Genomic DNA, 25,429 nt, shown 5'->3' on the forward strand with positions numbered 1-25,429 from the left:
ATTGAGAAGGTTGTTGATGATTATGGATATAATTGATTAAAGATGTTTACTGTCTTGATATTATTATTTTGTCATTGATGTCAAGAAATTGATTTTCAAATTCAGTATGATGTTGCCATATCTTGAGAAGTATGATATGAAGATTATAACGATGTCGGTAAAAGACACAGGAAAGAGTATGATGAATAAGGGGATGAATAAGGTATTCAATGGGCAACTAGTACCGAGTCAGACAATGATGAGATCATGATGTTTTAGACTGTTTTAACATCATACATATGTTGTAAAATGTAAAGGTTAATACTATACTATGTTATCAAGCAAAGAACCTAGTCGGTAAACTCTAAGGAACCTAGTCAGTAAACCCTAAGGTTATCGCTATCGGTTAATGAAGGCGGAATGTCTACCAAGTGAAGTTTAGTATTCACCGAGTTGTAACCGAGCTATAACAGAATGCATTAAATGTTTGCATGCGTTATTTAATGAAGGAAGATGATGAGCTGGAACTGATTAAATAATTGGTGAGCCGTGGAAGAAGTTTGTTAATGAATCAAAGGCAATGGAAAGTCGGCATAAAGATCTATAGCTCAGATTGAACCGCAATACCCTGGCACAAGTTCCAAGACTAATATGCAAGTTCCTAGGCGGGGTAAAACGTTTTTAGATTGAAAGATGCATTGAACCTGGACAAGATCAAAGATCTGATGGCTATGATTGATCATGGGAAATGTGATCAAGAAGATTAAGCAGTTACCTAATTGTTTATAAATAGGAAATTGTTGATAAACAATGTATGCGGGCAAGTGTATGCACAGGGATGCTACATAGTGATTACCGAGCATAGAAGCTTGAAGACCTGTTAGAATAATAGAGTATAGAAGCCCAGCAGATAGACAAGATTAGTTCTATGTCTAGATTGTATTGAACAAATAGGAATCTGCTTTAGCATTTTAGATGTGAAGTTGCAGATAGATTTTATTACTGTTATTTTGTGAAAGTGACAGAAAATCTCTTAACCGAGTGGACTTAACAGTCTTATTTGTAAAACCCTCTAGCAAGGTGACATTCTGATTGAGTGTTTGAAATCCTTTAACAAGGTCACTTCTAACAAAGTGAAGATCCTAATAGATATGAGGGAAATCCCTTAACTGGGTCACATCTAGCAATGTGTTTGTAATCTTTAACAGGATTTGCTTTTAACCGAGCATACTCTAGAAGAGTATATTTCTTAGTGGGTCTAAAATCCCATGGTGGTTTTTCCCTATTTGGGTTTCCATGTTAAATATGGTGTTATGAGGTTTGTGATGTTTATATGCTTTTGAGTTTGCATGTTTGACAGTTTTGGTTTTATTACTGAAATATATGTTACTGAGGTTGAATCTGATGTTTTTATGGATGATTAAGTTTGTATGATTCACCCCCCCCCCCTCTCATCTTGTTGGCTATTGGATCTGTACTTATATTAAGTATCAAAATTATCAATTGGTATCAAAGCTTTGGACTCCGGAAGGAAATTTTAAAGGCACTTGAGTTAAAGATCCAAAGATGTATAAGAGGGATGCACCGAAGCTGAACAAGTCAAGTTTCTCTACATGGCAGAAAAGGATGAAGCTGCATCTATCAGGAGTTGGAGAATATGTTGTATACTATCTGGAGAATGATTTTGTCACATCGAGCACCTATCCATTAACCATGGAAGAGATAAAGGCAAAGCAAGAACATATTCAAGCAATGATTGAAATAACATCTACATTGACCGATTCAAAGTTTAATGATCTAGAAGGCTGCAATGATGCAAAGGCAATGTGGGATAAGCTCATATCAGTATATGGAGGAGATGAACATGTTCAAAGAGAAAAAGTAGATAGTCTAAGAGGACAACTTGAATCTATGAGGATGAATGAAGGTGAGAACATAACTCAGTACAGTACAAGACTAAAGGAGACTGTCAATCAAATCAAAGAAGCGGGAGGAACCATTGAAGAAAAGGATGTCACAAGTAAGTTATTGAGAACCCTTTTACCTGCTTATGCAATCTGAGTCTCTGCAATCAATGAATTGAGGTTTGTACCCAATATGTCAGTTTCTTTGGATGCTACTATTGGTAAGCTACATGCATTTGAATTAAGTAATTTTGATAACAGTGGGTCTTCGATAAATAAAGTTGAATCTGCATTCAATTCTTTTCATCTTGGTGAATCTAATGATTACAATGATAGAATGAGTAAGTATTCTGAAGGGAATCACAATGGAGCAAGTGAAAGATTTCGTAAGAACATGGAAGAAGTACACAAACTATATGAGTAAATCAGAAAGCAAGAAGAGTTTGAAGCACTATTAGCCAAAAGATTACCAAGAGGCAAAGGTAAGTATAAAGGAAAGCTACCTTTGAAATGTTTCACTTGTGATAAGATAGGACATATGGCTTCTAACTAACCTGACAAAGATTTTACTGAAAAGAGAGATTACCGAGATGACAGACAGAAAGATAATCATTACAAAGGACACCAAGACTTCAGAAGAAGAGATAGAAAGACATGTTTAATTGATGATGAAGAAACTAATGATGATAAATCAGATGAGACTGATACAGAGGAAGTAGTTTATGTGGCTATCAAAGATGGATCAGATGAAGAAAGGTATGAAGAAAAGGCCCCAATATCTCACATAAACACTAATGATTCTTGGATTATAGATAGTGGATGCTCACATCATATGACAGGAGATAAACACAAGTTTTTTATATTAGAATATTATGATGGAGGTTATGTCAAATTTAGTAATGATGCACCATGTCCAGTGAGAGGTAAAGGATCTATAACACTTCTTGATAATGCAAGATGCAATGATGTTTATTGGGTTGAAGGTTTGAATATAATTTGTTGAGTGTAGCACAGCTAAACAACACAGGTTACCAAATAGAATGGAAAGTTAGCTACTACCGGGACACAAACAAAAGGTAATACATTTCACCTTGACTCAACTCGGAATAAGTGTTTGCATGCAAAGTTAGATGATACCTGGTTATGGCATAAAAGGTTTTTTCATGTCAATTTTGATAATCTGATCAAAATAAGCAAGAAGCACCGAGTAAGAGGTCTACCGAGTCTTGAAAAACCTGAGAATGCTATGTGTCGAGGATGCTAGATGGGTAAGATGACAAGATCAAGCTTTACAAGTAAGTCTTACACTTCTAAGGTAATTTTAGATCTAGTGCACACTGATCTTTGTGGTCCTATGAAAGTTCAAAGTTATTATGGTGATAAATATTTCATATTATTTGTGGATGACTATTCAAGGATGATGTCAATAATGTTTTTAAAAGAAAAATCAAAAGCTTTTCAAATGTTCAAATGGTACAAGGTAAGAGTTGAAAATGAAACAGGAAGACAACTGAAATGTCTTAGATCAGATAGAAGAGGAGAGTTCACATCTGATGAGTTCGATTTATTTTGCAATGATCATGGTATTAAAAGGCAAGTCTCTGCACCAAGAACTCCACAGTAGAATGGAATAGCTGAGAGAAGAAATAGATCTATTGTGGATTGTGCTAGAACACTGATGATTGAAAAGAAGGTGCCACAAACATTTTGGAGAGAAGCAATAAGCATAGTTGTTTACACCTTGAACCGAGTTCAATTGAAAAAAGGTACTTTGAAGACACCATATGAAATCTGGTATGATAACAAACCTAATGTAGGTTATTTTAAAATCTTTGGAAGTAGATGCTATGTTCACAAAGATGATATAAATGGCAAATTTGATCAGAAGAGTGAAGAAGGAATGTTTCTAGGTTATTCTTCTAGAAGCAAAGCATTTAAATGTCTGATCAAATCATCTAACAAAATAGTAGAAAGTGCAAATGTGAAAATTGATGAATTTGCAGAAAGAAATGATGAAGGAAATTCCAAGGAACCAGAAGACTATGATGAATTTGTCTATGTTCAACCGAGAAGTCCTATCGAGAATACTGTTGAAGAAAATGAAGAGAATGTCTAGTTACCGAGTGATGAAGAAGATCATACAGAGCCTATCGAGCCTGTATTAGCCAAGTATGTCAGAAGACATTATGCACCAAGTCAGATTATAGGAGATAAGGATGATCCAGTGATGACAAGGAACAAACTGAGATAGAACACATGTCTGATATCTGAATTTGAACCGAGAATAGTGAAAGAGGCATTTAACAGTGAAGATTGGATAAATGCTATGACAGAAGAGATTGATCAAATCAAGAAGAATGACACATGGACACTAATCCCAAGACCAAAGGACAAAAATGTAATCAGTACAAAGTGGATTTTCATAAACAAGCTAAATGAAAAAGGAGAGGTCATTTGAAACAAGGCAAGACTAGTTTGCAAAGGTTATGCTCAAGAAGAAGGAATTGATTATGGTGAAACCTTTGCACCTGTTGCTAGACTTGGAGTAAGAACATTGTTGGCCTATGCTGCTTTCAAAAACTTCAAGGTATATCAAATGGATGTCAAATCTGCATTTCTGAATGGAATATTAGAAGAAGTTGTTTTTATTGAATAACCTAAAGGATTTGCTGAAGACAATAATAAAGATCAGGTATTTAAATTGAACAAAGCTTTATATGGTTTGAAACAAGCACCTAGAGCATGGTATGAAAGATTGCACTCTTATTTGATTAAGATTGGTTTTATAAGGACAAGTGAGAATAGCAACATGTACATGAAGAATGATGATAATGGAATACTGATCTCAGCCATATTTGTTGATGATATTATATTTTGTGGCAATGACTCTTTATGCAAGAACTTTGGAAATAAAATGAGCAAAGAATTTGAGATGTCATTAATCGGTGAGATAAAGTATTTTATAGGTTTACAGATACTACAAATGAAAAATGATATTTTCATTACTCAATCCAAGTACATGAAGGAAATCTTGAAGAAATTTGGAATGGAGGATTCAAAACCAGTAAGTACTCCTATGACTACCAACTGTAAATTGTCAAAAAATGATGAATCTGCATCTGTTAATGAGACACTTTACCGATCCATGATTGGAAAGCTACAATATGTTGTTCACAATAGACCAGATATAGCACATGTAGTAGGTATAGTTGCAAGATTCTTTGCAGATCCTAAGGAAACACACATGACAACAATCAAAAGAATTTTTAGATACTTGAAAGGCACTGAGGATTATGGCTTAGTATATCAGAAAGGAAATGATTTTGATTTAAAAGTTTATACTGATGCTGATTGGGTAGGCAACATTGATGACAGAAAAAGCACAAGTGGAGGAGCTTTCGTTTTAGGAGAAAGACTAGTGAGTTGGCTTAGCAAGAAACAAGGATGTGTTTCACAGTCAACAGCAGAAGCTGAATACGTTGTTGCAGCATTGAATTGTACCAACATTGCATGGATCAAACAACTATTGGAAGGTATAAATGAGAAAGTTACCGAGCCAGTAACTATATTCTGTGACAATACTAGTGCCATTAATATTTCAAAGAATCATGTTATGCACTCTAAGACAAAGCACACATCTATCAAATATCATTATCTTAGAGAAGAAGCTCAAGAGAAGAAAGTGGTGTTGGAGTATGTTAGCACGAAGGAACAAATAGTAGATATCTTCACCAAGCCACTACCAAGGGACACTTTTGAATATCTCAGAAGTAAGTTAGGGGTCCTACCCCTATCTTCTACTCACTGACCGAGTTCGGTGAAAGCATCAATCCAATGACTCTATCGCATATCTTTTGGGAGTTGATGTTGATTTATACACTTTAGGATGTTTTCTAAAGGTGTATAGGAAATAATATAGGAAATATTACAGGGAACAGGAATTGAAGACAAATGCTCTGACCGAGACTCAGTCGATACACAATAGCAGGAAATCACTTCTTACAAAAAGAAATTATGTTTTAGTTCTTTACTTTTTGGCATTGTTGTCAAAGGGGGAGAAGACCTACAAAGGGGGAGAAGACTAATATAGAGGAAGAAGACCTATCAGGGGAGAAGACTAAAAGAAAACTAAGCAGACTACAGATTGGAAAGAAGACTGAAAATAGGAGAAGTCTAATGTATGGGGGAGAGCATTTCAGCATTTCAGAATCACAGCAATCCGAATCTTTTAAAGTTCAAATCAATTGGTTTTGCCATCAATGCCAAAGGGGGAGATTGTTGGCAATATAGCATTATAACAGACAATGAAAGATTGTTGGCATTTCATTAAGGATATTGAGAAGGTTGTTGATGATTATGGATATAACTAATTAAATATGTTTACTGTCTTGATATTATTATTTTGTCATTGATGTCAAGAAATTGATTTTCTAATTCAGTATGATGTTGTCATATCTTGAGAAGTATGATATGAAGATTATAAAGATGTCGGTAAAAGATACAGGAAAGAATATGATGAATAAGGGGATGAATAAGGTATTCAATGGGCAATTAGAACCGAGTCAGACAATGATGAGATCATGATGTTTTAGATTGTTTTAACATCATACATATGTTGTAAAATGTAAAGGTTAATACTATACTATGTTATCAAGCAAAGAACCTAGTTGGTAAACCCTAAGGAACCTAGTTGGTAAAGCCTAAGGTTATCGCTATCGGTTAATGAAGGCGGAATGTCTACCGAGTGAAGTTTAGTATTCACCGAGTTGTAACTGAGCTATAATATAATGCATTAAATGTTTGCATGCATTATTTAATGAAGGAAGCTGATGAGCTGGAACTGATTAAATGATTGGTGAGCCGTGGAAGAAGTTTGTTAATGAATCTAAGGCAATGGAAAGTCGGCATAAAGATCTACAGCTTAGATTGAACCGCAATACCTTGGCACAAGTTCCAAGACTACTATGCAAGTTCCTAGGCAGGGTAAAACATTTTTAGATCGAAAGATGCATTGAACCTAGACAAGATCGAAGATCTGATGGCTATGATTGATCATGGGAAATGTGATCAAGGAGATTAAGCGGTTACCTAATTGTTTATAAATAGGAAACTGTTGATAAACAATGTATGCGGGCAAGTGTATGCACAGGGATGCTACATAGTGATTACCGAGCACAGAAGCTTGAAGACTTGTTAGAATAACAGAGTATAGAAGCCCAGCAGATAGACAAGATTAGTTCTATGTCTAGATTATATTGAACAAATAGGAATATGCTTTAGCATTTTAGATGTGAAGTTGCAGATAGATTTTATTACTGTTATTTTGTGAAAGTGATAGAAAATCTCTTAACCGAGTGGACTTAACAGTCTTATTTGTAAAACCCTCTAGCAAGGTGACATTCTGATTGAGTGTTTGAAATCCTTTAACAAGGTCACTTCTAACAAAGTGAAGATCCTGACAGATCTGAGGGAAATCCCTTAACTGGGTCACATCTAGAAATGTGTTTGTAATCTTTAACAGGATTTGCTTTTAACCGAGCATACTCTAGAAGAGTATATTTCTTAGTGGGTCCGAAATCCCATAGTGGTTTTTCCCTATTTGGGTTTCCATGTTAAATCTGGTGTTATGAGGTTTATGATGTTTATATGCTTTTGAGTTTGCATGTTTGACAGTTTTGGTTTTATTACTGAAATATATGTTACCGAGGTTGAATCTGATGTTTTTATGGATGATTAAGTTTGTATGATTCACCCCCCCCTCCCCCCCCTCTCATCTTGTTGGCTATTGGATCTGTACTTATATTAAGTATCAGAACTATCACTGGGATCACCTACAAAAACAAAAATAACCTTCCACAAGAGAGAGTATTCCAAGATAATAGCTTGCTTGATTATAGATGTTGATTAATAATTAATTGGTCCGCTATTTATGATTACAAAATATACAAGAAGTCTTTCTTATATAAGCAAGGAGAGAGATGGGTAAAGACAAGATCATGATGAGTATCTCAATCCCATGATATGAGAAACAAGAAGTAAATGAAAATATATAAAATCACATGACAACTAAGACTTCTAGAAATATTTTTAGATTGTTTTAAAGTATACTTAACATATGAATATGTGTAAATAAGACCTACTAGGTGAACTACTTAGGTAGAACACCTCTTTCACACCAAAATAGATGACTATTTTGTGTTGTGTAAATGTTTCTGGTAAAAGATGTACAAATTTTCTATCTATTCAAGCCAATAGTAGCATGGTGTGATGGTTAAGTTGTGGTATTATTGTTCTTGTCATCAAGGTTAAAACCCCATTGGGGTGTTATCATTGAATGGTTAAATGGGGATGAGGTCTCCCATTTGTGATTTACCCCTTTGAAATAAGTGTATATCTATTCAAGAGGTAAAAAGAAACTAAAAATATAGGCTATGAACCAAGTGCTTACATGACTACCCAACCGTGTACATGGATAAATAGAATTATTTTTTAGTTGGTTGCATTACTTTAAAAGATCGGTTCTAGGTGGTGTCTCATTAGCTAATTTACACTTGTTGAGTTTTGATGGCCATGAGAATCATGTTTCTATAATGATAATCCAAGAGGTAAGGTCATTAAGGATTGCTTTGATAACACTACCAACTCACACTTCACATGAACTATGGACATTGGATGTTAGTGTTTTGTTTAATTCAAATCATATTTTAAATTTAAAAAAGTAGTGTAGTTTACCAAGTTTCTTAATATTAAAATTAAGAGGGTCGAATTGGCAAGACTTGGTAATAGGTCATATTAAAAGCATTGACTATTGCAAACATCACATTAGGATTCAAGAGGACATAAATATGACCACCTAATCCTAATGCAATTACAAAGGACATGCATTCTAAATAGACATCTCATTTTAGTATACATGATGACACTTTTTTAGTGTAGAACAATCTAAGTTTTTCAAAAGTTGATGCTTTAGAAGTAGAAGTGACAAACAAATTTCTTACAATAGAGGAATTGCATCCTACAACACTTGATGCACCTAAAAATACTCCTTTGGAGGGTGAAGCTTGTGTATAAATGGGAGAGACCCGACATGATCAACAAAAAGATGGATTTAGTCTTTCATCTTAGCCAATCCAATAATCATGGTTATTGGAGGAGGTATGAATTTGAGAATTAATTTACATTCCCAATAATAAGAAGGCACATTTTTTCTTCCCATCTCCCTCACCCACATTTAATGAGTTTGAAATAAAACACCATTATGCTGATTATGGATATTGAGATGATGGAGATAATGCTCTAAACTTGGGAAAATGTCAAGGTAATATATCATCATTGAAAGTCAACGTACCGCTGATGCATAAGTGAATCGATCATTAGGTTCCCAAACTAGCTTAGACGTCAACAAATTCCTCGAACTACTTATATTCACATTGTCAAGGAAAGATCAAGGAATGTAGAGGGTAACTTAATTTGTTTGAGGAAATAATATTAAATTATAATAGTAAATGATTGCATGAACCTTTTGTTGGAGTAGGAGTAATTGAAGAAAGAAATTCAAGAAATGAAATAGAGAAAGAGAGAACAGGTAAAGTAGAGAAAGTAAACATGAATTATCACTAGAGAATTAAAGGAGCAAGCAAAGTTAGATAGATACCTTCAACAAAAAGAAAGTGAAAAATAAAAATTACTAAAAAGACAACAAATTGAATAGGAAATGGAGCAAGAGAGGATCTAGAGGGACCAACAAAGAAAGGAAAAAGTGTCGAAATTCTCCAAAATCGGAATGCACAAAAACCTTTTACAAATGAAACCAAATTATCACAAATAGAAACATTTGTCATTTACAATGAGATTGTAAGTAATGTACATAGAGAGCCTTGCATATATGGGCAAGGGAATGAGGTTAGAAGGTAGGAGACAATGACTAACTACCCCTCCAAACATGAGACATTTGTGAGCACACTGAACAAGTGTGTGAGCAAGTGGCTAATATCTATGCACTGTTGGTATTTTGGTATGGTTTTGTCATTGATGTCAACACCTACTGAAAACAAGCACTTTGGAGATCCAGCAACATTCACCGGCAAGCAAGTAACTATTGCACAGTTACTGGTATATGGTTCACCGGTAGGATATAATGTTCACAGGCACCTGGAATGATATGGAAGACACTCGGTAATGTCAAAAACATCGTGTGGACACTCTGTTTTGAAGAATTAATCATTGGTATATTCATATTTGCATATTTGCTTTTACCGGCAAATAGGTCCAGGTTATCTAGGGTTACACCGGCAGGTTTATCTTTTCCAGATCAGCATAGCACGCTATGGAGATGATTTATTTTTGTTGTAAATGCATTAAGCCGACATGTTCAATCGGTTATTGCAACAGATATTATATTGTTTGTAAAATGATTTTATTGTAATATCTTGTAAAGGTGACCTACTAAAATTGGTCTTAGGGTATGGTATATATGTAAGATCTTATTTGTAAGATCAAGTGTGGAATATGAAAAAGAATTGACTGAAGGTATATGTGAGATCAAGCAGAGGTATACACGAAGACATCATTTGAAGGTGAAGCTAGGTTTTTGTAGAAGCATATCAGCATTACACCGGTACTAAATCGAGCATATGAAGATGCTATTCTGTGTAGTACACTCTTATTGGATTTAACCATCCAACTGTAGTCAGTGTGACTCCCATTTTGTGATTGAGCAGTGAGCTCTAGGTTGTTGGCCTTTATGCATGTGCAGACCCCATTTATGTACACTTACTATCTACAGTAGTATCATCTGATTGTGGGTAAGGTTTCCCACCATGGTTTTTCCCCTTACAGGGTTTCCACGTACAAATATTGGTGTCATGTGTTGTGGATGACTTTATGTTTATGTTTCATGCATTAATCCTTACCGGTATAGCAATTTACTATTAACACTGTCTACTGACATACTTAACCGGTTTACCGGTATTAAGCATTAAGTTGGTGAATTAGTTTTTGGTTTGAATTTATTAGACAACTGATTTACCCCCCCCCCCCCTCTCAGTTGTCTTCGGGACCTAACAATTGGTATCAGAGCCTAGTCCTCTTCTACAAAAGTTTAACAACTTGAGGAGATCCAATGTCTACTAATTATTTTAGGAAGGACAGTCCTAAACTTGATGGAACCAACTATGGGATATGGAAGATCAGAATGGAGACACATCTGAATTGCATTGGTAAAGACATCTGGGAAGTTACTAAGAATGGTTATACTATTGTTGTAGCTGGTCAAACTGCTCCAACTACTTTAGCCAAAGATGAAGAGAATGATTGCAAAGCAAGAGAAGCACTTTTGAGCGCATTATCAGATCAACAAATCATGGGATTATCAGATAGGTCTACTACTAAAGCTATTTGGGATCATTTGGAAACACTGAATAAAGGAGATTCCACAGTCAAAATTGCAAAACTTGAAAGCTTTCGAGTCAGGTATGAACATCTAAAAATGGAAGAAGATGAAAGGATTTCTGCTTTTATGGAAAGAGTAAATGAAATTTTTTTGAGTATTAAATGTTGTGGAGGAACTTTGGGTGAGGATGAAATTGTTTCAAAAATCTTAAGAGGTTTTCCACTGGCATATAAAATGAAGGTTACCGCTATAAATGAGTTGAGAACAATGCCAAATACATTAGTAACTAGGGATAAATTGATTGGAAAACTTTCAGCCTTTGAAATTGAGGAATTTGGTCCTGTTACTACTATAAAAATTGATTTGGCCTTTAAAACATCAACATCATCTGCTCAATCATTTGACAAATCAAACTGGAGAGCCTTTTATGCAAGAGAACTTGAAGAACTTGAAGCATTATTTGCAAGAAAAATACCAAAAGGTCCAATTGGAAGTAAGTATGAAGGTAAAGCACCCTTTAAATATTTTAACTACAATAAGATTGGTCATATGGCTTCAAGATGCCCAATAGACATGCTAGACAAAGAGAAGAAGCTAGAAGAACATACAAGCCTAATCCTGAATATGAGAGATACAGATTTAAGAAGAACAAAGACAAATCTTGTTACATTGTTGATGAAGGTGTGACTGATGATTCTGATGAGGATCTAGCAGACAATGGATGAGTTTTTGTTGCTATAACAGAAGATCAACCGGCACCTACTACTCAACTGGTAGAACAAGCCCTAGCAGCTAAAGTTGAAGCAAAGGATGAATGGATCATTGACTCAGGATGCTCACATCATATGACTGGAGACAAAGGTAAATTCTTGAACTTTCAAGAACACAATGGAGATTTAGTAAGATTTGGAGATGACAAAGCCTGTTCAATCAAAGGTAAGGGTTCAATATCTCTTGATGGTAAGCATAACACTGACAATGTCTACTATGTTGAAGGATTAAAGCATAATCTTTTAAGTGTTGGTCAATTAGTTGAAAAGGGATTTCAGTTACAATTTAAAAATGGAAAATGTAAAATCATGAATAGAACTGGTTTGGAAATTGCAACCGGTAATCAGACTAGAGGCAATATCTTTCATTTGAATAACAGTGAAAAGGCATGCTTAATTGCACATATAGATGTGTAGCGTCGTAAATTGTACGCACTTGCTAGGGTGGTACAATTTCACACCTAGTTTAGCACCCGCCTTGGCGCATCTTGCATTTTGCATTGCATTTCCCCTTTAGCACTTAATTAATCAAATTAATTAGGTCTAAGGTCCTATTTCATCATCTTCCACATTATAAAGTTGGGCCCTTTCATTAAAGTGTGCCCCTTTCATTTTATTCTTCCAATACATCATTTAATCAAAAACCCTAATTAGGTCCTATTTTGAACTTGGGGGCTTGATTTCGGGGGTCAAAACATCTCGAAATCAGCTGTAACTTCGGGATTCTCTCTTAAATCATCATATCCAACGGCCCTGAAAATTTGGTGAAATGTTGTCAGGACCATGGCGCCCGGAGAGGACCATGGCGCCCGGCGTGCACATGGTCCCGGACATTTTTCCCGAAATTTTAGGAGCGCGATCCAATCATAAAATAAAGCTTAACCCCAAGAAATTGGCGGGATATTCAATCTCTAGGTCAGCCAAAAGTTGAAATTAAGACCTAGGGTTTCATATATAAGAGCTCTCCTTCTTCATTTGAGAGGAGGGGGAATTTTGGTTTCAAGGACCTTCTATGCAGCGAAAGAGCAGATCTTTGAAGACTTCAAAAACATTCAACATCCATCCATCAAGCATCTATCAATTTCATTCATCCATTTAGGGCTTTGAAGGCATTGAAGAGCAATAAGGGATCACCAACTGAAGATTGGCTTGTACCCCTCCCTTGGGGTTGGGTATGATTTCATGTTGTTTTCATGTCTTTGCATGAGCTTCATTACATCATTTGTATTCATGCTTTAGATCACTCTACATCTTGATTTGGAGCATTTACATTATCATTTACAAGCAATTAGGGTTTACTTTCTAGGTTGCTCTAGTTTGCTTACTTGCATTTTAGGATCTTGCACACACACAAGGTCTGCACACACACTACTTTTACAATACAACTTGGCTATTCGTGGAGGTGGAAATCACCAAAGCGGGGGTTTGACTAAGGCAAAACCCTATATAGCCGCCCACCACACCTTTTCAGATATAAGTGCAAGTTTCAAAATTCGGACGACGCCACAAGTTGCAGATCCAGAAGAAGCAGACCGAGATAGAACTTCACACCAAGTTTCAGAGCAAAACGCCAGGACAGGGGCGTGGGGCACCCTGGTCCTGCCAGGACAGGGGCGCTGGACTCCCTGGTCCCTAGGACAGGGGCACTAGGCGCCCTGGTCCTCCTGACAAACAGCAATTTTTAGCATTTCCGACAGTTTTCCAGATTGCAAAACAGCAGTTTCCAGAGCAGTTTCAGGGGCAGAATCAGGACAGTGGTGCCCACGCCCCCGTCCCGAACATTTTCACTCAGATTTTGACTCTGGGTACGCATTTTCATTCTTGTCTTATTCTTGTGTCTATAGCTTTCCATAGTTTAAGTTCAATTCTGCAATCTTGTTATTAGTTCATACTTGCACTTTGGGGTTGGGAATTGAACTTGCATCATTTTATCTTTCAATTACAACAAAGGAATAGAAATCCTAATAGGTAGCCCGTGGCTCTCTCTTCCACAAAAAGAAGTAGCCAATTGTGTGATACCTCTAGGCTCTTTCGTATTCCACAAATGTGTGATTGAAAGTGAGATTAGGGCTTGTTTGCTTAGTTTCACTTTTTCCCCCACACAAGATGAAAGTTGGTTATGGCATAAGAGACTATGTCATGTAGACTTTGATTGCATGGTAAAAATCAGTACTTCTAAGGCAGTTAGAGATCTACCTAAAATTGTGAAACCTCAAAATACAATTTGTAAGAAATGTCAATTTGGAAAACAAGTTAGAGCTGGTTTCAAAAGTATTCCAGAAAAATCCAATAATGCTCTTGATTTAATTCACACTGATTTATGTGGTCCAGCTAGAACTAGAAGCTTACAAGGTGATAGATATTTCATGCTAATTATTGATGATTATTCTAGAATGTGTTGGGTTACGTTTCTCAGAGAGAAATCAGAAGCACTTGGAAAGTTAAAACTATTCAAAGCAATGGTTGAAAATGAAACTGGTAAGAAAATCAAATGTTTAAGATCAGATCAAGGAGGAGAATTCACATTTAAGGACTTGAATACATTCTGTGAAGTGAATGGAATCAGAAGACAGTTATCAACACCTCGGACACCACAACAGAATGGAGTTGTTGAAAGGAAAAATAGAACTATCTTGGATGCAGCAAGAAGTATGTTATTAGAAGCAAATCTACCACATGTGTATTGGAGAGAGGCAGTTAGCACTGTTGTCTATACATTCAACAAAGTTCACATCAAAGGTGAAACCGGTAAGACCCCTCATGAATGATGGTTTGGTAATACTCCTACTCTTAAGTATTTCAGAATTTTTGGAAGTAAATGTTATATTAGAAGAGATGAGTATATTGGCAAATTTGATCCTAGAAGTGATGAAGGAATATTTCTTGGTTATTCATCTAAGAGCAAGGCATATAGATGTTTTAATAAGAGATTGCAGAAAATTGTTGAGAGTACAAATGTAAAGATTGATGAACAATTCAGAGGAACTTCAAGGTATATAGACTTTGAACCGGCAACAGAAATTGTGACAAATGAACCTATACTGAATCCACTGGTACAGAATGAAGATCCAGTTACTCCAGTATCATCAGAGGATTCCACAGTAATTGAAGAACAACAGCAAGCTAAGAAACCCCGGTATGTAAGATTGAATCATTCTGAAGATCAGATAATTAGAAACAAATTTAAAGGCGTTATGACAAGAGGAAGATTGGCAAATGAAGAGGTATGTCTTATTTCTCAAATTGAACCATCATCTATCAATGAGGCATGTGAAGATAAATTTTGGATTAAAGCAATGGAAGAAGAATTAGGACAAACTGAGAAAAATAATACTTGGACATTAGTTCCCCGGCCTAAAGATAAAAATGTAATTGGAACCAAATGGGTATTTAGAAACAAACTTAATGAAGATGGTAAGGTTGTCAGAAATAAAGCAAGACTAGTGTGTAAGGGATATTCTCACAAAGAAGGAGTTGATTACAATGAAACCTTTGCACCGGTAGCCAGAATTGAGGCAGTTAGATTATCTTGGCTTTTGCAACTCACAAGGACTACAAAGTTTATCAAATGGATATTAAATGTGCATTTTTGAATGGAGATCTTGAAGAAGAAGTATATATTGAACAACCTGATGGATTTTATTTGACAGATGACAATGATATGGTTTTCAGGTTAAGAAAAAGTCTGTATGGATTGAAACAAGCCCCAAGAGCTTGGTATGCAAGGTTGGATAAATATCTTTTGAAGATTGGTTTTACTAAAGGAAATGCAGATAGCAATTTATATTACAAAATAACTAATGATGACATCTTGATTATTGAAGTATTTGTTGATGATATAATCTTTGGAGGAGAAGATGGATTATGTAAGGAATTTTCTATTAAAATGCAGCAAGAATTTGAAATGTCTATGATTGGAGAAATAAAATTCTTTTTAGGATTGCAAATTTCATAGATTGATAAAGGTGTATTTTTTAGTCAATCCAAGTACTTGAAAGAATTACTAAAGAAATTTGGGATGGAGAACTCTAAACCGGTAAGCACACCTATGACTACAAATGACAAATTATCTCAAAGGGATGAATCTACACTTGTTAATCCACCTAGATACAAATTTATGATAGGAGGTTTACTGTATTTGACACAAACCAGGCCTGATATTATGAATGCAGTATGTATTGTTTCTAGATTTCAGAGTAATCCTTGGGAAAATCATGAATCAGCAGTAAAAAGGATTTTCCGGTACTTACAAGGCACAGCAAATCTTGGATTATGGTATCCTAGAGATGAAAATTTTGACCTATGTGCATACACAGATGCAAATTGGGCAGGAGATGTAGATGATAGAAAGAGCACAACTGGAGGAGCATTCTTTCTTGGAAAGAGATTAGTTTCTTGGTTGAGTAAGAAATAGAGTTGTACATCTTTATCAATAGCAGAATCAGAATATGTTGCAGCAGCAACTAACTATACACAGGTATTATGGCTTAAGCAAATGTTGAAAGACATAAAGGTAAAATGCAAGGAACCCATTACTATATATTGTGATAACACTGCAGCAATTGATATATCTAAGAATCTGGTATTACATTCTAAAACTAAACATGTTTCTATAAAACTGAATTTTCTAAGGGAAAAAGTTGAAGAAAAAGAGATAAAACTAGTTTATGTGAATACTAAAGAACAGCTTGCAGATATTTTTACAAAACCTTTGCCTAAGGAGACCTTTGAATATCTAAGAGATCAGCTTGGAGTCATACCACCACTGGTAGAGACTTAGACAGTTGATAATTGTCATCAACCAGCAGAATTAAAAAGACAAATCTTTATTCCGGTATTTGATGAGGAAGCTGCTTCTCAGGGGGAGTAGTTGGTATTTTGTATGGACTTGAATTTTGTAGCTTTGGCATTTGATGTCAAAGGGGGAGAGATATCTATGGAAAAACACATTATCTTTTGAGGAAGAGATTGGTATTGAAAATAAACCTTTGGATAAACACATGTTGCTCCCAGGGGGAGAAATGGAGATTGTTGGTTTTTGGTATTTGGCATTTCTGTTTTGGCACTTTGATGGTTTTTCCATCTTGTGTTGCCATCAATGCCAAAGGGGGAGATTGTTGGTATTTTGGTATGGTTTTGTCATTGATGTCAACACCTACTGAAAGCAAGCACTTTGGAGATCCAGCAACATTCACTGGCAAGCAAGTAACTATTGCACAATTATTGGTATATGGTTCACCGGTAGGATATAATGTTCACCAACACCTGGAATGATATGGAAGACACTTGGTAATGTCGAAAACATCATGTGGACACTTTGTTTTGAAGAATTAATCATTGGTATATTCATATTTGCATATTTTCTTTTACTGGCAAATAGGTCCAGGTTATCTAGGGTTACACCGGCAGGTTTATCTTTTCTAGATCAACATGGCACGCTATGGAGATGATTTATTATTGTTGTAAATGCATTAAGCCGACATGTTCAATTGGTTATTGCATCGGATGTTATATTGTTTGTAAAATGATTTTATTGTAATATCTTGTAGAGCCGACCTACTAAAATTGGTCTTAGGGTATGGTGTATATGTAAGATCTTATTTGTAAGATCAAGTGTGGAATGCGAAAAAGAATTGAGTGAAGGTATATGTGAGATCAAGCAGAGGTATACATGAAGAAATCATTTGAAGGTGAAGCTAGGTTTTTTGTAGAAGCATATCAGCATTACACCGGTACTGAATCTAGCATATGAAGATGCTATTCTGTGCAGTACATTCTTATTGGATTTAACCATCCAACTATAGTCAGTGTGACTCCCATTTTGTGATTGAGCAGTGAGCTCTAGGTTGTTGGCCTTTCTGCATGTGCAGACCCCATTTATGTACACTTACTATCTACAGTAGTATCATCTGATTGTGGGTAAGGTTTCCCACCATGGTTTTTCCCCTTACAGGGTTTCCACATACAAATATTGGTGTTATGTGTTGTGGATGACTTTATGTTTATGTTTCATGCATTAATCCTTACCGATATAGCAATTTACTATTAACACTATCTACCGGCATACTTAACTGGTTTACCGGTATTAAGCATTAAGTCAGTGAATTAGTTTTTGGTTTGAATTTATCAAACAATTGATTCAACCCCCCGCGCCCCCCCCCCCCTCTCAGTTGTCTCTGGGACCTAACATGCACTGGGTGTCTCACAAAATGAGTACACATGTCTCAACTAGATGAAGTGATACAAAAGAAAAAAAGTCCCTAAGTGGATACTTAAGCTAAGTGTGAGTGATCCATCCTAGTAAAGGTGATATGCCCCCTACGTGCAAGTTAGGTCAAGAAGTAATGCAAGTATGATGATGGGTCTCAAATACTAGCCATGTTAGGTATCCATGTATAATGCAAATCTTCTATAAAGTGGAGAAAGGTATAAAATCCTATGGAAAAAAAACTACGGTCCTCCAAAAGAGAGAAATGATTATACAATATATTTCACTCATGTGAGAGAAAGAAAAGAGACTATGTCCCCCCTATAAGATGATTCTCAAATGCTCCATTATGTTGCCTAGTTGGAAATAACCTCTAGATGTGCCTTTGAATCTTATGCAACATCTGTTGTAAAAAATGAACAAAATATGTGAAGTCTTTGTTGAAGTTTTGGATGCTCTCAATTAAGCATCTCTAAACTCAATCCAAGAATTGTTAAAAAGAAGATTGATGTCCTCAATGATGTCTTCCAAATCTGCAATATTGAAAAACATGTATAAATATCTTGTTGTAAGGAATCACTCATTCTTTTTGTGAAGCATTTTTGGATTCATGTGTAGCAACAAGAATTGAGATTGCAATGCATGTCAATGAATTGCATTGTTCATCCCCATATAGTGCTCAAGAAGGTGTGGAAGTGCTCAAAGGAATGACTTCATAGAAATGCTCAAAGGTGTGACTCAAGACACCTTTCAAGAGATATGATAGAAGGTATGGAAGTGTTCAAAGACATGACTCACAAAAGTGCTTGCAGACATGACTCAACATACCCCCTTGATTCAATATAAGGTGACCCCCCTAATTTTTGGCACTTCACAACTTAGTGATTTTTACAATGCATCAAAGTCCATTGCGTAGGAAATGAAAAAAACATGCACTTTTACCAAAAAAATAGTGTTTAATTTCAAGATACCATTTAAAAGTTATTTGATAGTCAATTTCTCACTAAATGGCCTATTTTTAATTACATTTGTACTAAATGAATAAAAAGTGCTTTAAAATGGGATCAACCTATGAGTCCAACTACTTGTTGGAATCATCATGGAAAATGATTTCTAATAATAGACTAAAAAACACTAATTTGACTATTTTATGAGATAAAATGGAATGATCAAGTTCGATTACGTTGAAAAAAACCATGTTCTAGTTGCCTTGCCTATTTCTTGGAGGAGAATTTGAAATGAGATTAATTGTCACAACCATTAGAGGAGATGTCACAATAGATAAATTGTTGTTTACTCTTTCCAATACACAAAAGATACAAACATATGAGGCAAACCATTGACTAATTCTTCATGGTGTTGCTAGTTGACCAATACAATGTCACAATTACAACCTTCAAGACTAAATTATTTGGGCCAATTCTAACCTTAATGACTGCAAATTTGAACATCTACCAAACCTTTGATAATATGAGGAAGCTACGCTTAATGGGACTTAGGGGCGCATATGATGGTTGTTGAATAAATCAACACAGGGCCACATGGGGTAGTTGTGTTGAGTCAAAGAAATGCTCTGAGAGCTTAGGTGTATGATGGTTAACTGATTTGCTACCTCTGTCAATGTCGCCTATAAAAAGGCCACATGTGAGTTGAGTTGAGCTTGAATAGCCCATTCACTCACACCTATATTCATTCAATGCCCAACAATGTCACTGACCTCAATCACTATGTAAATATCTTTGTGTTTGCTCACCCATTTTGCATGGACAACGAGCCACGACCTCTTGTGAAATTTTGTGGGCATGTGATTGTTGACTTCTCTTTTGACATTTGTCCTTGATGACAAAACTGCTAGAGTTGGTTATTTGGCATCTGGGTGATTGACTTCATTGCATCTTGGTTTGGCATTCAATATTCTAGTTCAATCATAGCATTGTGATCTTTTGGCTCCTATTCAATTTTGATGGCACTGATCTTTTGGCTCCTATTCAGTTTTGATGGCACTGATCTTTTGGCTCTATATGCAGATTAACAAACATCTTGCTTACAAGGTTGTGGTTCACTATTCAGGTGATTGTTTTCAGATTGGAAGTAATATTTAACTGAGTATCCTTGGTGCCAGTTGTTTATCCATGCATTTTCCATTTTTCTCATATATTTTTGATGGGTGTCAAAATGGTTATCATAGTTTATCTAGCTCTTGAGTTACATTGATTTGCCTAGCATGAAATAATGCTTAGTATTAAGCTTAAGATAGTTCACTCTTATTGTTTTGTATCGGGCCTTCATATCACTTTATTCACTTTTTACAAGTGTCAGGTTTATTTATTTTTCATATCTTATTGAGATTAAAGTGCATTTAAGTTGGCACTTAAGCCGACTTTGGTATATAATATCGGGCTCGAGCTAAGTATATTCACACTTGTTATTGAGCCCATTTGATTGATAGACATCATGACACTGTTGGCACGTGGATAGATGTATCGTATGACATGGCATTCAAAAATATTTATTTTTATTGATATGAGTGGCCAAATGGATATTCAAATAGCTCATGGGTTCTAAGTTGGACAACATTATTTGGCACTTGGTTTAGCACATAATTATGTCAGTCATACGCGTGTCATATTATCTATACCAGAATTGAAGTAATTATTGAAATTTGCAAAGTATTTTGAGTCTATTCGAAAAGAATGAAGGGCAATCTTACTACATTCTGCTCACTAAGGGTTTGTGAAACCCTAGCCGTTATTTTTCATTTCAGATCTTCATCTGGTATGGTAGCATGTTTGTGAAACTAATTGAATGCAAGAAAATGAGATGTGCAGTTGACTTGTTGAAGCCAGAAATGGAGGCTCGGATAGGTTCTTTGTTCTTTCTCTTTTACATTTGGCCAATTTAATACAAGGTAACACCTATTCAAGCTTTTTGGCCATTTCACAGTGAAAAATGAAAATGGTTTCTTTTTATTCTTCAGGTAGTTCAAAGTTGTGATTTGTTTATATTGAAATTAGTTGAAATTAGTTCAGGGTTTAAGCAGTGATAAGTGAAAGAATTTTTACTTTCATATTTTGTGTGATTTCTTTTTCGAAAAAACGAAAAAATGTTGTTTCTTGGAAAGGAATTGATAGTTGACTATTTTTTAAAGGGAAAAATGAAATCTGGTTTCAACTATTTTTTAGACAGTTTCATTTCTGTTAAACCCTAACTTGAGAGGTTGTTCTTGGCTCGCATTTATAGTTTAACATAAGGGTTTCATTTGTTTTGTTCTATATATTCATGGCTTCAATTCATTGCTTAGCTCGATGATTGTAAAAAGGAAACAAAGCATTATGAAAGATTTTAGTGTGTTCTATTGACAATTTGAAAAAGTTTGAAAAGAGGGTTTTGCTATCTCTGGTTTTCACAACAAACAATTTCATTCAAATTTTAGAGAAATTATTTGTTGGTACTGTCATATACAGTACATATTGTAATTGGCAACATTGAAAATCATACTTTGTGTTCGTATTCATTAATGATTTTGGGACTGCAAGATTAGTGCAGTTGTAAGGTCAGTAGTGATTACAAACTTTGAAAGTGACTTTGTAGTTTGAGGAGTTGGTGCTCCCATGAAGTTGGAATTTCATATAAGGTGTTGAGTTGATACTCCACCGTTGTAAAAAGTTGCAGTTTTGGATTGAATAAAGAGACAAGTTTCGAATGGGTTTTTATACCCCATGAGGGTTTTTCCACTTAGGAAATTCATGTGTTATGTGATGCTATGTGTTCTCAGTTTTTGTGCCTAATAGTTCAAGTCTTTCATTATGTTCATGCAATGCTCTGATACTTTTTCTCACTGTTCAAGTTGTCTAAAAGGTCAAAGTTCAATTGTTCAATTTTTTCATGTAATGTTAAATGCATGAATGATACAGAAATTTGTCATTTGTTGGCTTATAATTATGTGTTCAAGAAAGCAACAAAAGGTTGTTCATTAGTATAGTTGAACAAATTCTACATCATGCTTTTAAGATGAGTTGTAAATCACTCACATTGCATATCATATTGCTCTAAGGTTCATTATTCACTTTGTATTTACAAGTCACATCCATTTGTTCAAGGTCTAGAGTGTGTATTTGCCTTTTTAAGTAAAAAAAATTGAATTTATACAATACTCTGATTCACCCCCCCTTCTCAGAGTATTTCCACCTCTTACAGTGAGCATATTTTATTGTCATATTGAAGATGTGCCATAGCCTGGTTACTGCCATTGGCAATCCATGCCTTATGTGTCTTTTGAATGTTCTAGCTATTGTCAATAAAGGAAATGGGGATAGGTTTAAAAGTATTAAAACATTTAGAATTGACTGACATTTTCTAGGCCTAATATGTTGCTTAATGTGTATGGTCACACTAAGAATACATTTCTAGACTTAAAAGTGTTACACACTCAGAATTGACTAACATCATCTAGATTTAATATGTTGCTTAATGTATAATTTAAAGGTGGTCGAATCTGGGATCAATCAAATTCCTGTAGGAAGGATTGTAGGGGTGCTAATGCTCTTCACTACATGAGTAGCATGTAGGCTTAGACTACGACTAAAGATGAAGAGAATGCCTCCAAGGATATTGAGATTGAATCTGTTTTGGCACTTATGGCTTTGATTACATAGGGTGAGTGGAGGAATGAAGATAGTGCCTTTGAGGTCAACCGTATAGAAGACTTTAGTGAGATTTCACTCTGCCTGCAATATGTTAGATTGTGCCTCTGCTAGATATGTTTCTGGAAACAGAGTGCCTATGCAAAGAAACAAGATAACCACATGATGACAACATATCATGCCATGAAAGAAGAAAAACACAAGCCAAGAGATAAGCATAATACATGCATATAGGGTGATTTCAATTGGTTTGGGCCACCCATTTTGGTTGATTTGAGTCATCATTTATATAGATGAAAGTGCCTTTGTGCCAGAATTAGTTCCTTCAAACATTTAGTGAAATATCTTTGGTGGACAGATTTAATGAACAACTTCCAAAAAAAATCTCTCCTACGGCTTATAGAGAAACAGGCATGGTAGAATGGTAACGACAATAAAGAAGAGCCCTAGACCATGGGGTGTGAGAATTAGTTGATATCTTCATTGACTATACTAATGGAATGTATATGTGATAGGAAATAGTTTTTTTAATTTCATTTGTGATAACATCGTGCAAGGAGGAAGAAACCTAATTAAAAACATATAAATGGGAACTTTAGTTAGCGAGGCAAACAGTATGTAGTGGGGAATGTTAGTTTGTGTTGAATGTGAAATGTCAACAACGTATTTATTATAGTTGTTTTATATAATTATAAGTTATTTGTGGTAATAACAATATGTAAATGTAAATGTATAATTCTTGCTTGGAGGATGGCAATGTATTTTGTTGTCCTACTAAAGTGATTATAGCTTTAGAAATTGTACAATGATATAATTATTTTATATTTTCATTGTTTTGTACTTGTATGGTTGAGAAAATGTTAAAATTGGAGAAGTTTGTATTGGGATTATAGTTGTTTTATATAATTATAAGTTTTTTGTGGTAATAACAATATGTGAATATAAATTATAATTCTTGCTTGGAGGATGGCAATGTATTCCTACTAAAGTGATTATAGCCTTAGTAATTGACATTGTTCAATAAAGATGACATAATTATTTTATATTTTTCGTTGTTTTGTATTTGTATGGTTGAGGGAATGCTAAAATTGGAGAAGTTTGTATTGAGAATATTTTGTGTTTTATTGGAATTGTTTGTATAGACGGGGAAACTTATGTTCAAATTGCAGTAGATATGATATTGTGCATTTAATAAAATGGATTTTGTTGATAACAACTCTTTTGTTAAAGAGAAGAAATAAATGTTAAATCTAAGATAGAAGTATTCAGTTTAAATACACATTATTATCAGTGTTGTAGTAGAACATGTTGAAAGCAAACAATAATATTTTAATAATAGGTTTATGATATTAATGGTGATTAATTTTGTGAAATATGTAATTTGAGATGAAAAAAGCAATTTAATAATATATGCATGGGAAATAACAACAGTATTACTATGGATGTTAAGGACACATTGCAAGTTTAATTTTATGTGATAAAGCAAGGAATTAGTATAGTAACTTTTTAGCAATAGGAAAGATCAATAATATATACATACAAGATAGAAGCATACAATGTAAAAACATATGACTATAATAGTCGTAACCAAACATGGATAAACGAAAGGAAAAAGGAAAGTTAATGGGGGTAATAAATAGTTTTATTATTGTTTGCATCCATCTTTATAATCACTATAAAACACAATGGATAAAGTAAAGAAGAAGATAAAGCAATCATGGAGAAAGGAAATTATTACGAGTTGAAGTTTTTTCAATGTGGAGATTTAGTGTCACTAACAATATAGGTAAAATATAAATAAATTGTATGAAGGAGAAATACATTAAAGAAAGAAGCATGTATAGGATGTGGGAAATGTAAAAATTTAGTTTGATAAGCTACACTGCAAACAAATCCAATAGGCATTGCAGTGTAACATAGCACAGTAAGGGAAATAGTAGTTTGACACTGTTGAGAATTATACAAGACTTCTTAAATGTCAAAAAGATTACATTAATTGTTTGCAAAAGCACATGTATTGCAATTATTTATTTAGAATCAAAGACATAAAGGGTTGCGGTTATTCTGGTTTCAAAACGGACCTTTCGTACAGCGTGATAGAGACGTGTTAGTCAATCACAACCGTTTATTGCAAAATCGATGGTGTAAAACGCGCGACTAACATGCATGTTAGTTAATCCGTACTATCGTTTTGGAGCCAGAATAGACACGTCCGACATAAAGTAGGGTGAGTACATTGTTGTTGTCAAAATGAATATTTTGTAGAGATTATATGGCAAGTGGAAGACAACAAAGACATTTATGTTTGGAGATGCAGAGAGAAATCAAAATGTGAAAGAAAATGAGATTAGAGGAGAGAATCATACCTTGGAGACATATCTGTTTGTGACACTAACAAATGTAGTGTATGAAGATAAGCAGTGGTAAGGAGAGTTGTGGTTATAATGGTTTCAAAAATGAGTAGTGGCCAATAAATATGTACATGACCAAATAATGAGAAGATAATTTGTAGTGAGCAGATGCTAAGAGTTAAA

The sequence above is a fragment of the Cryptomeria japonica genome, chromosome 1 (assembly GCF_030272615.1).
Source record: "Cryptomeria japonica chromosome 1, Sugi_1.0, whole genome shotgun sequence".
NCBI classification, from domain to species: Eukaryota; Viridiplantae; Streptophyta; class Pinopsida; order Cupressales; family Cupressaceae; genus Cryptomeria; species Cryptomeria japonica.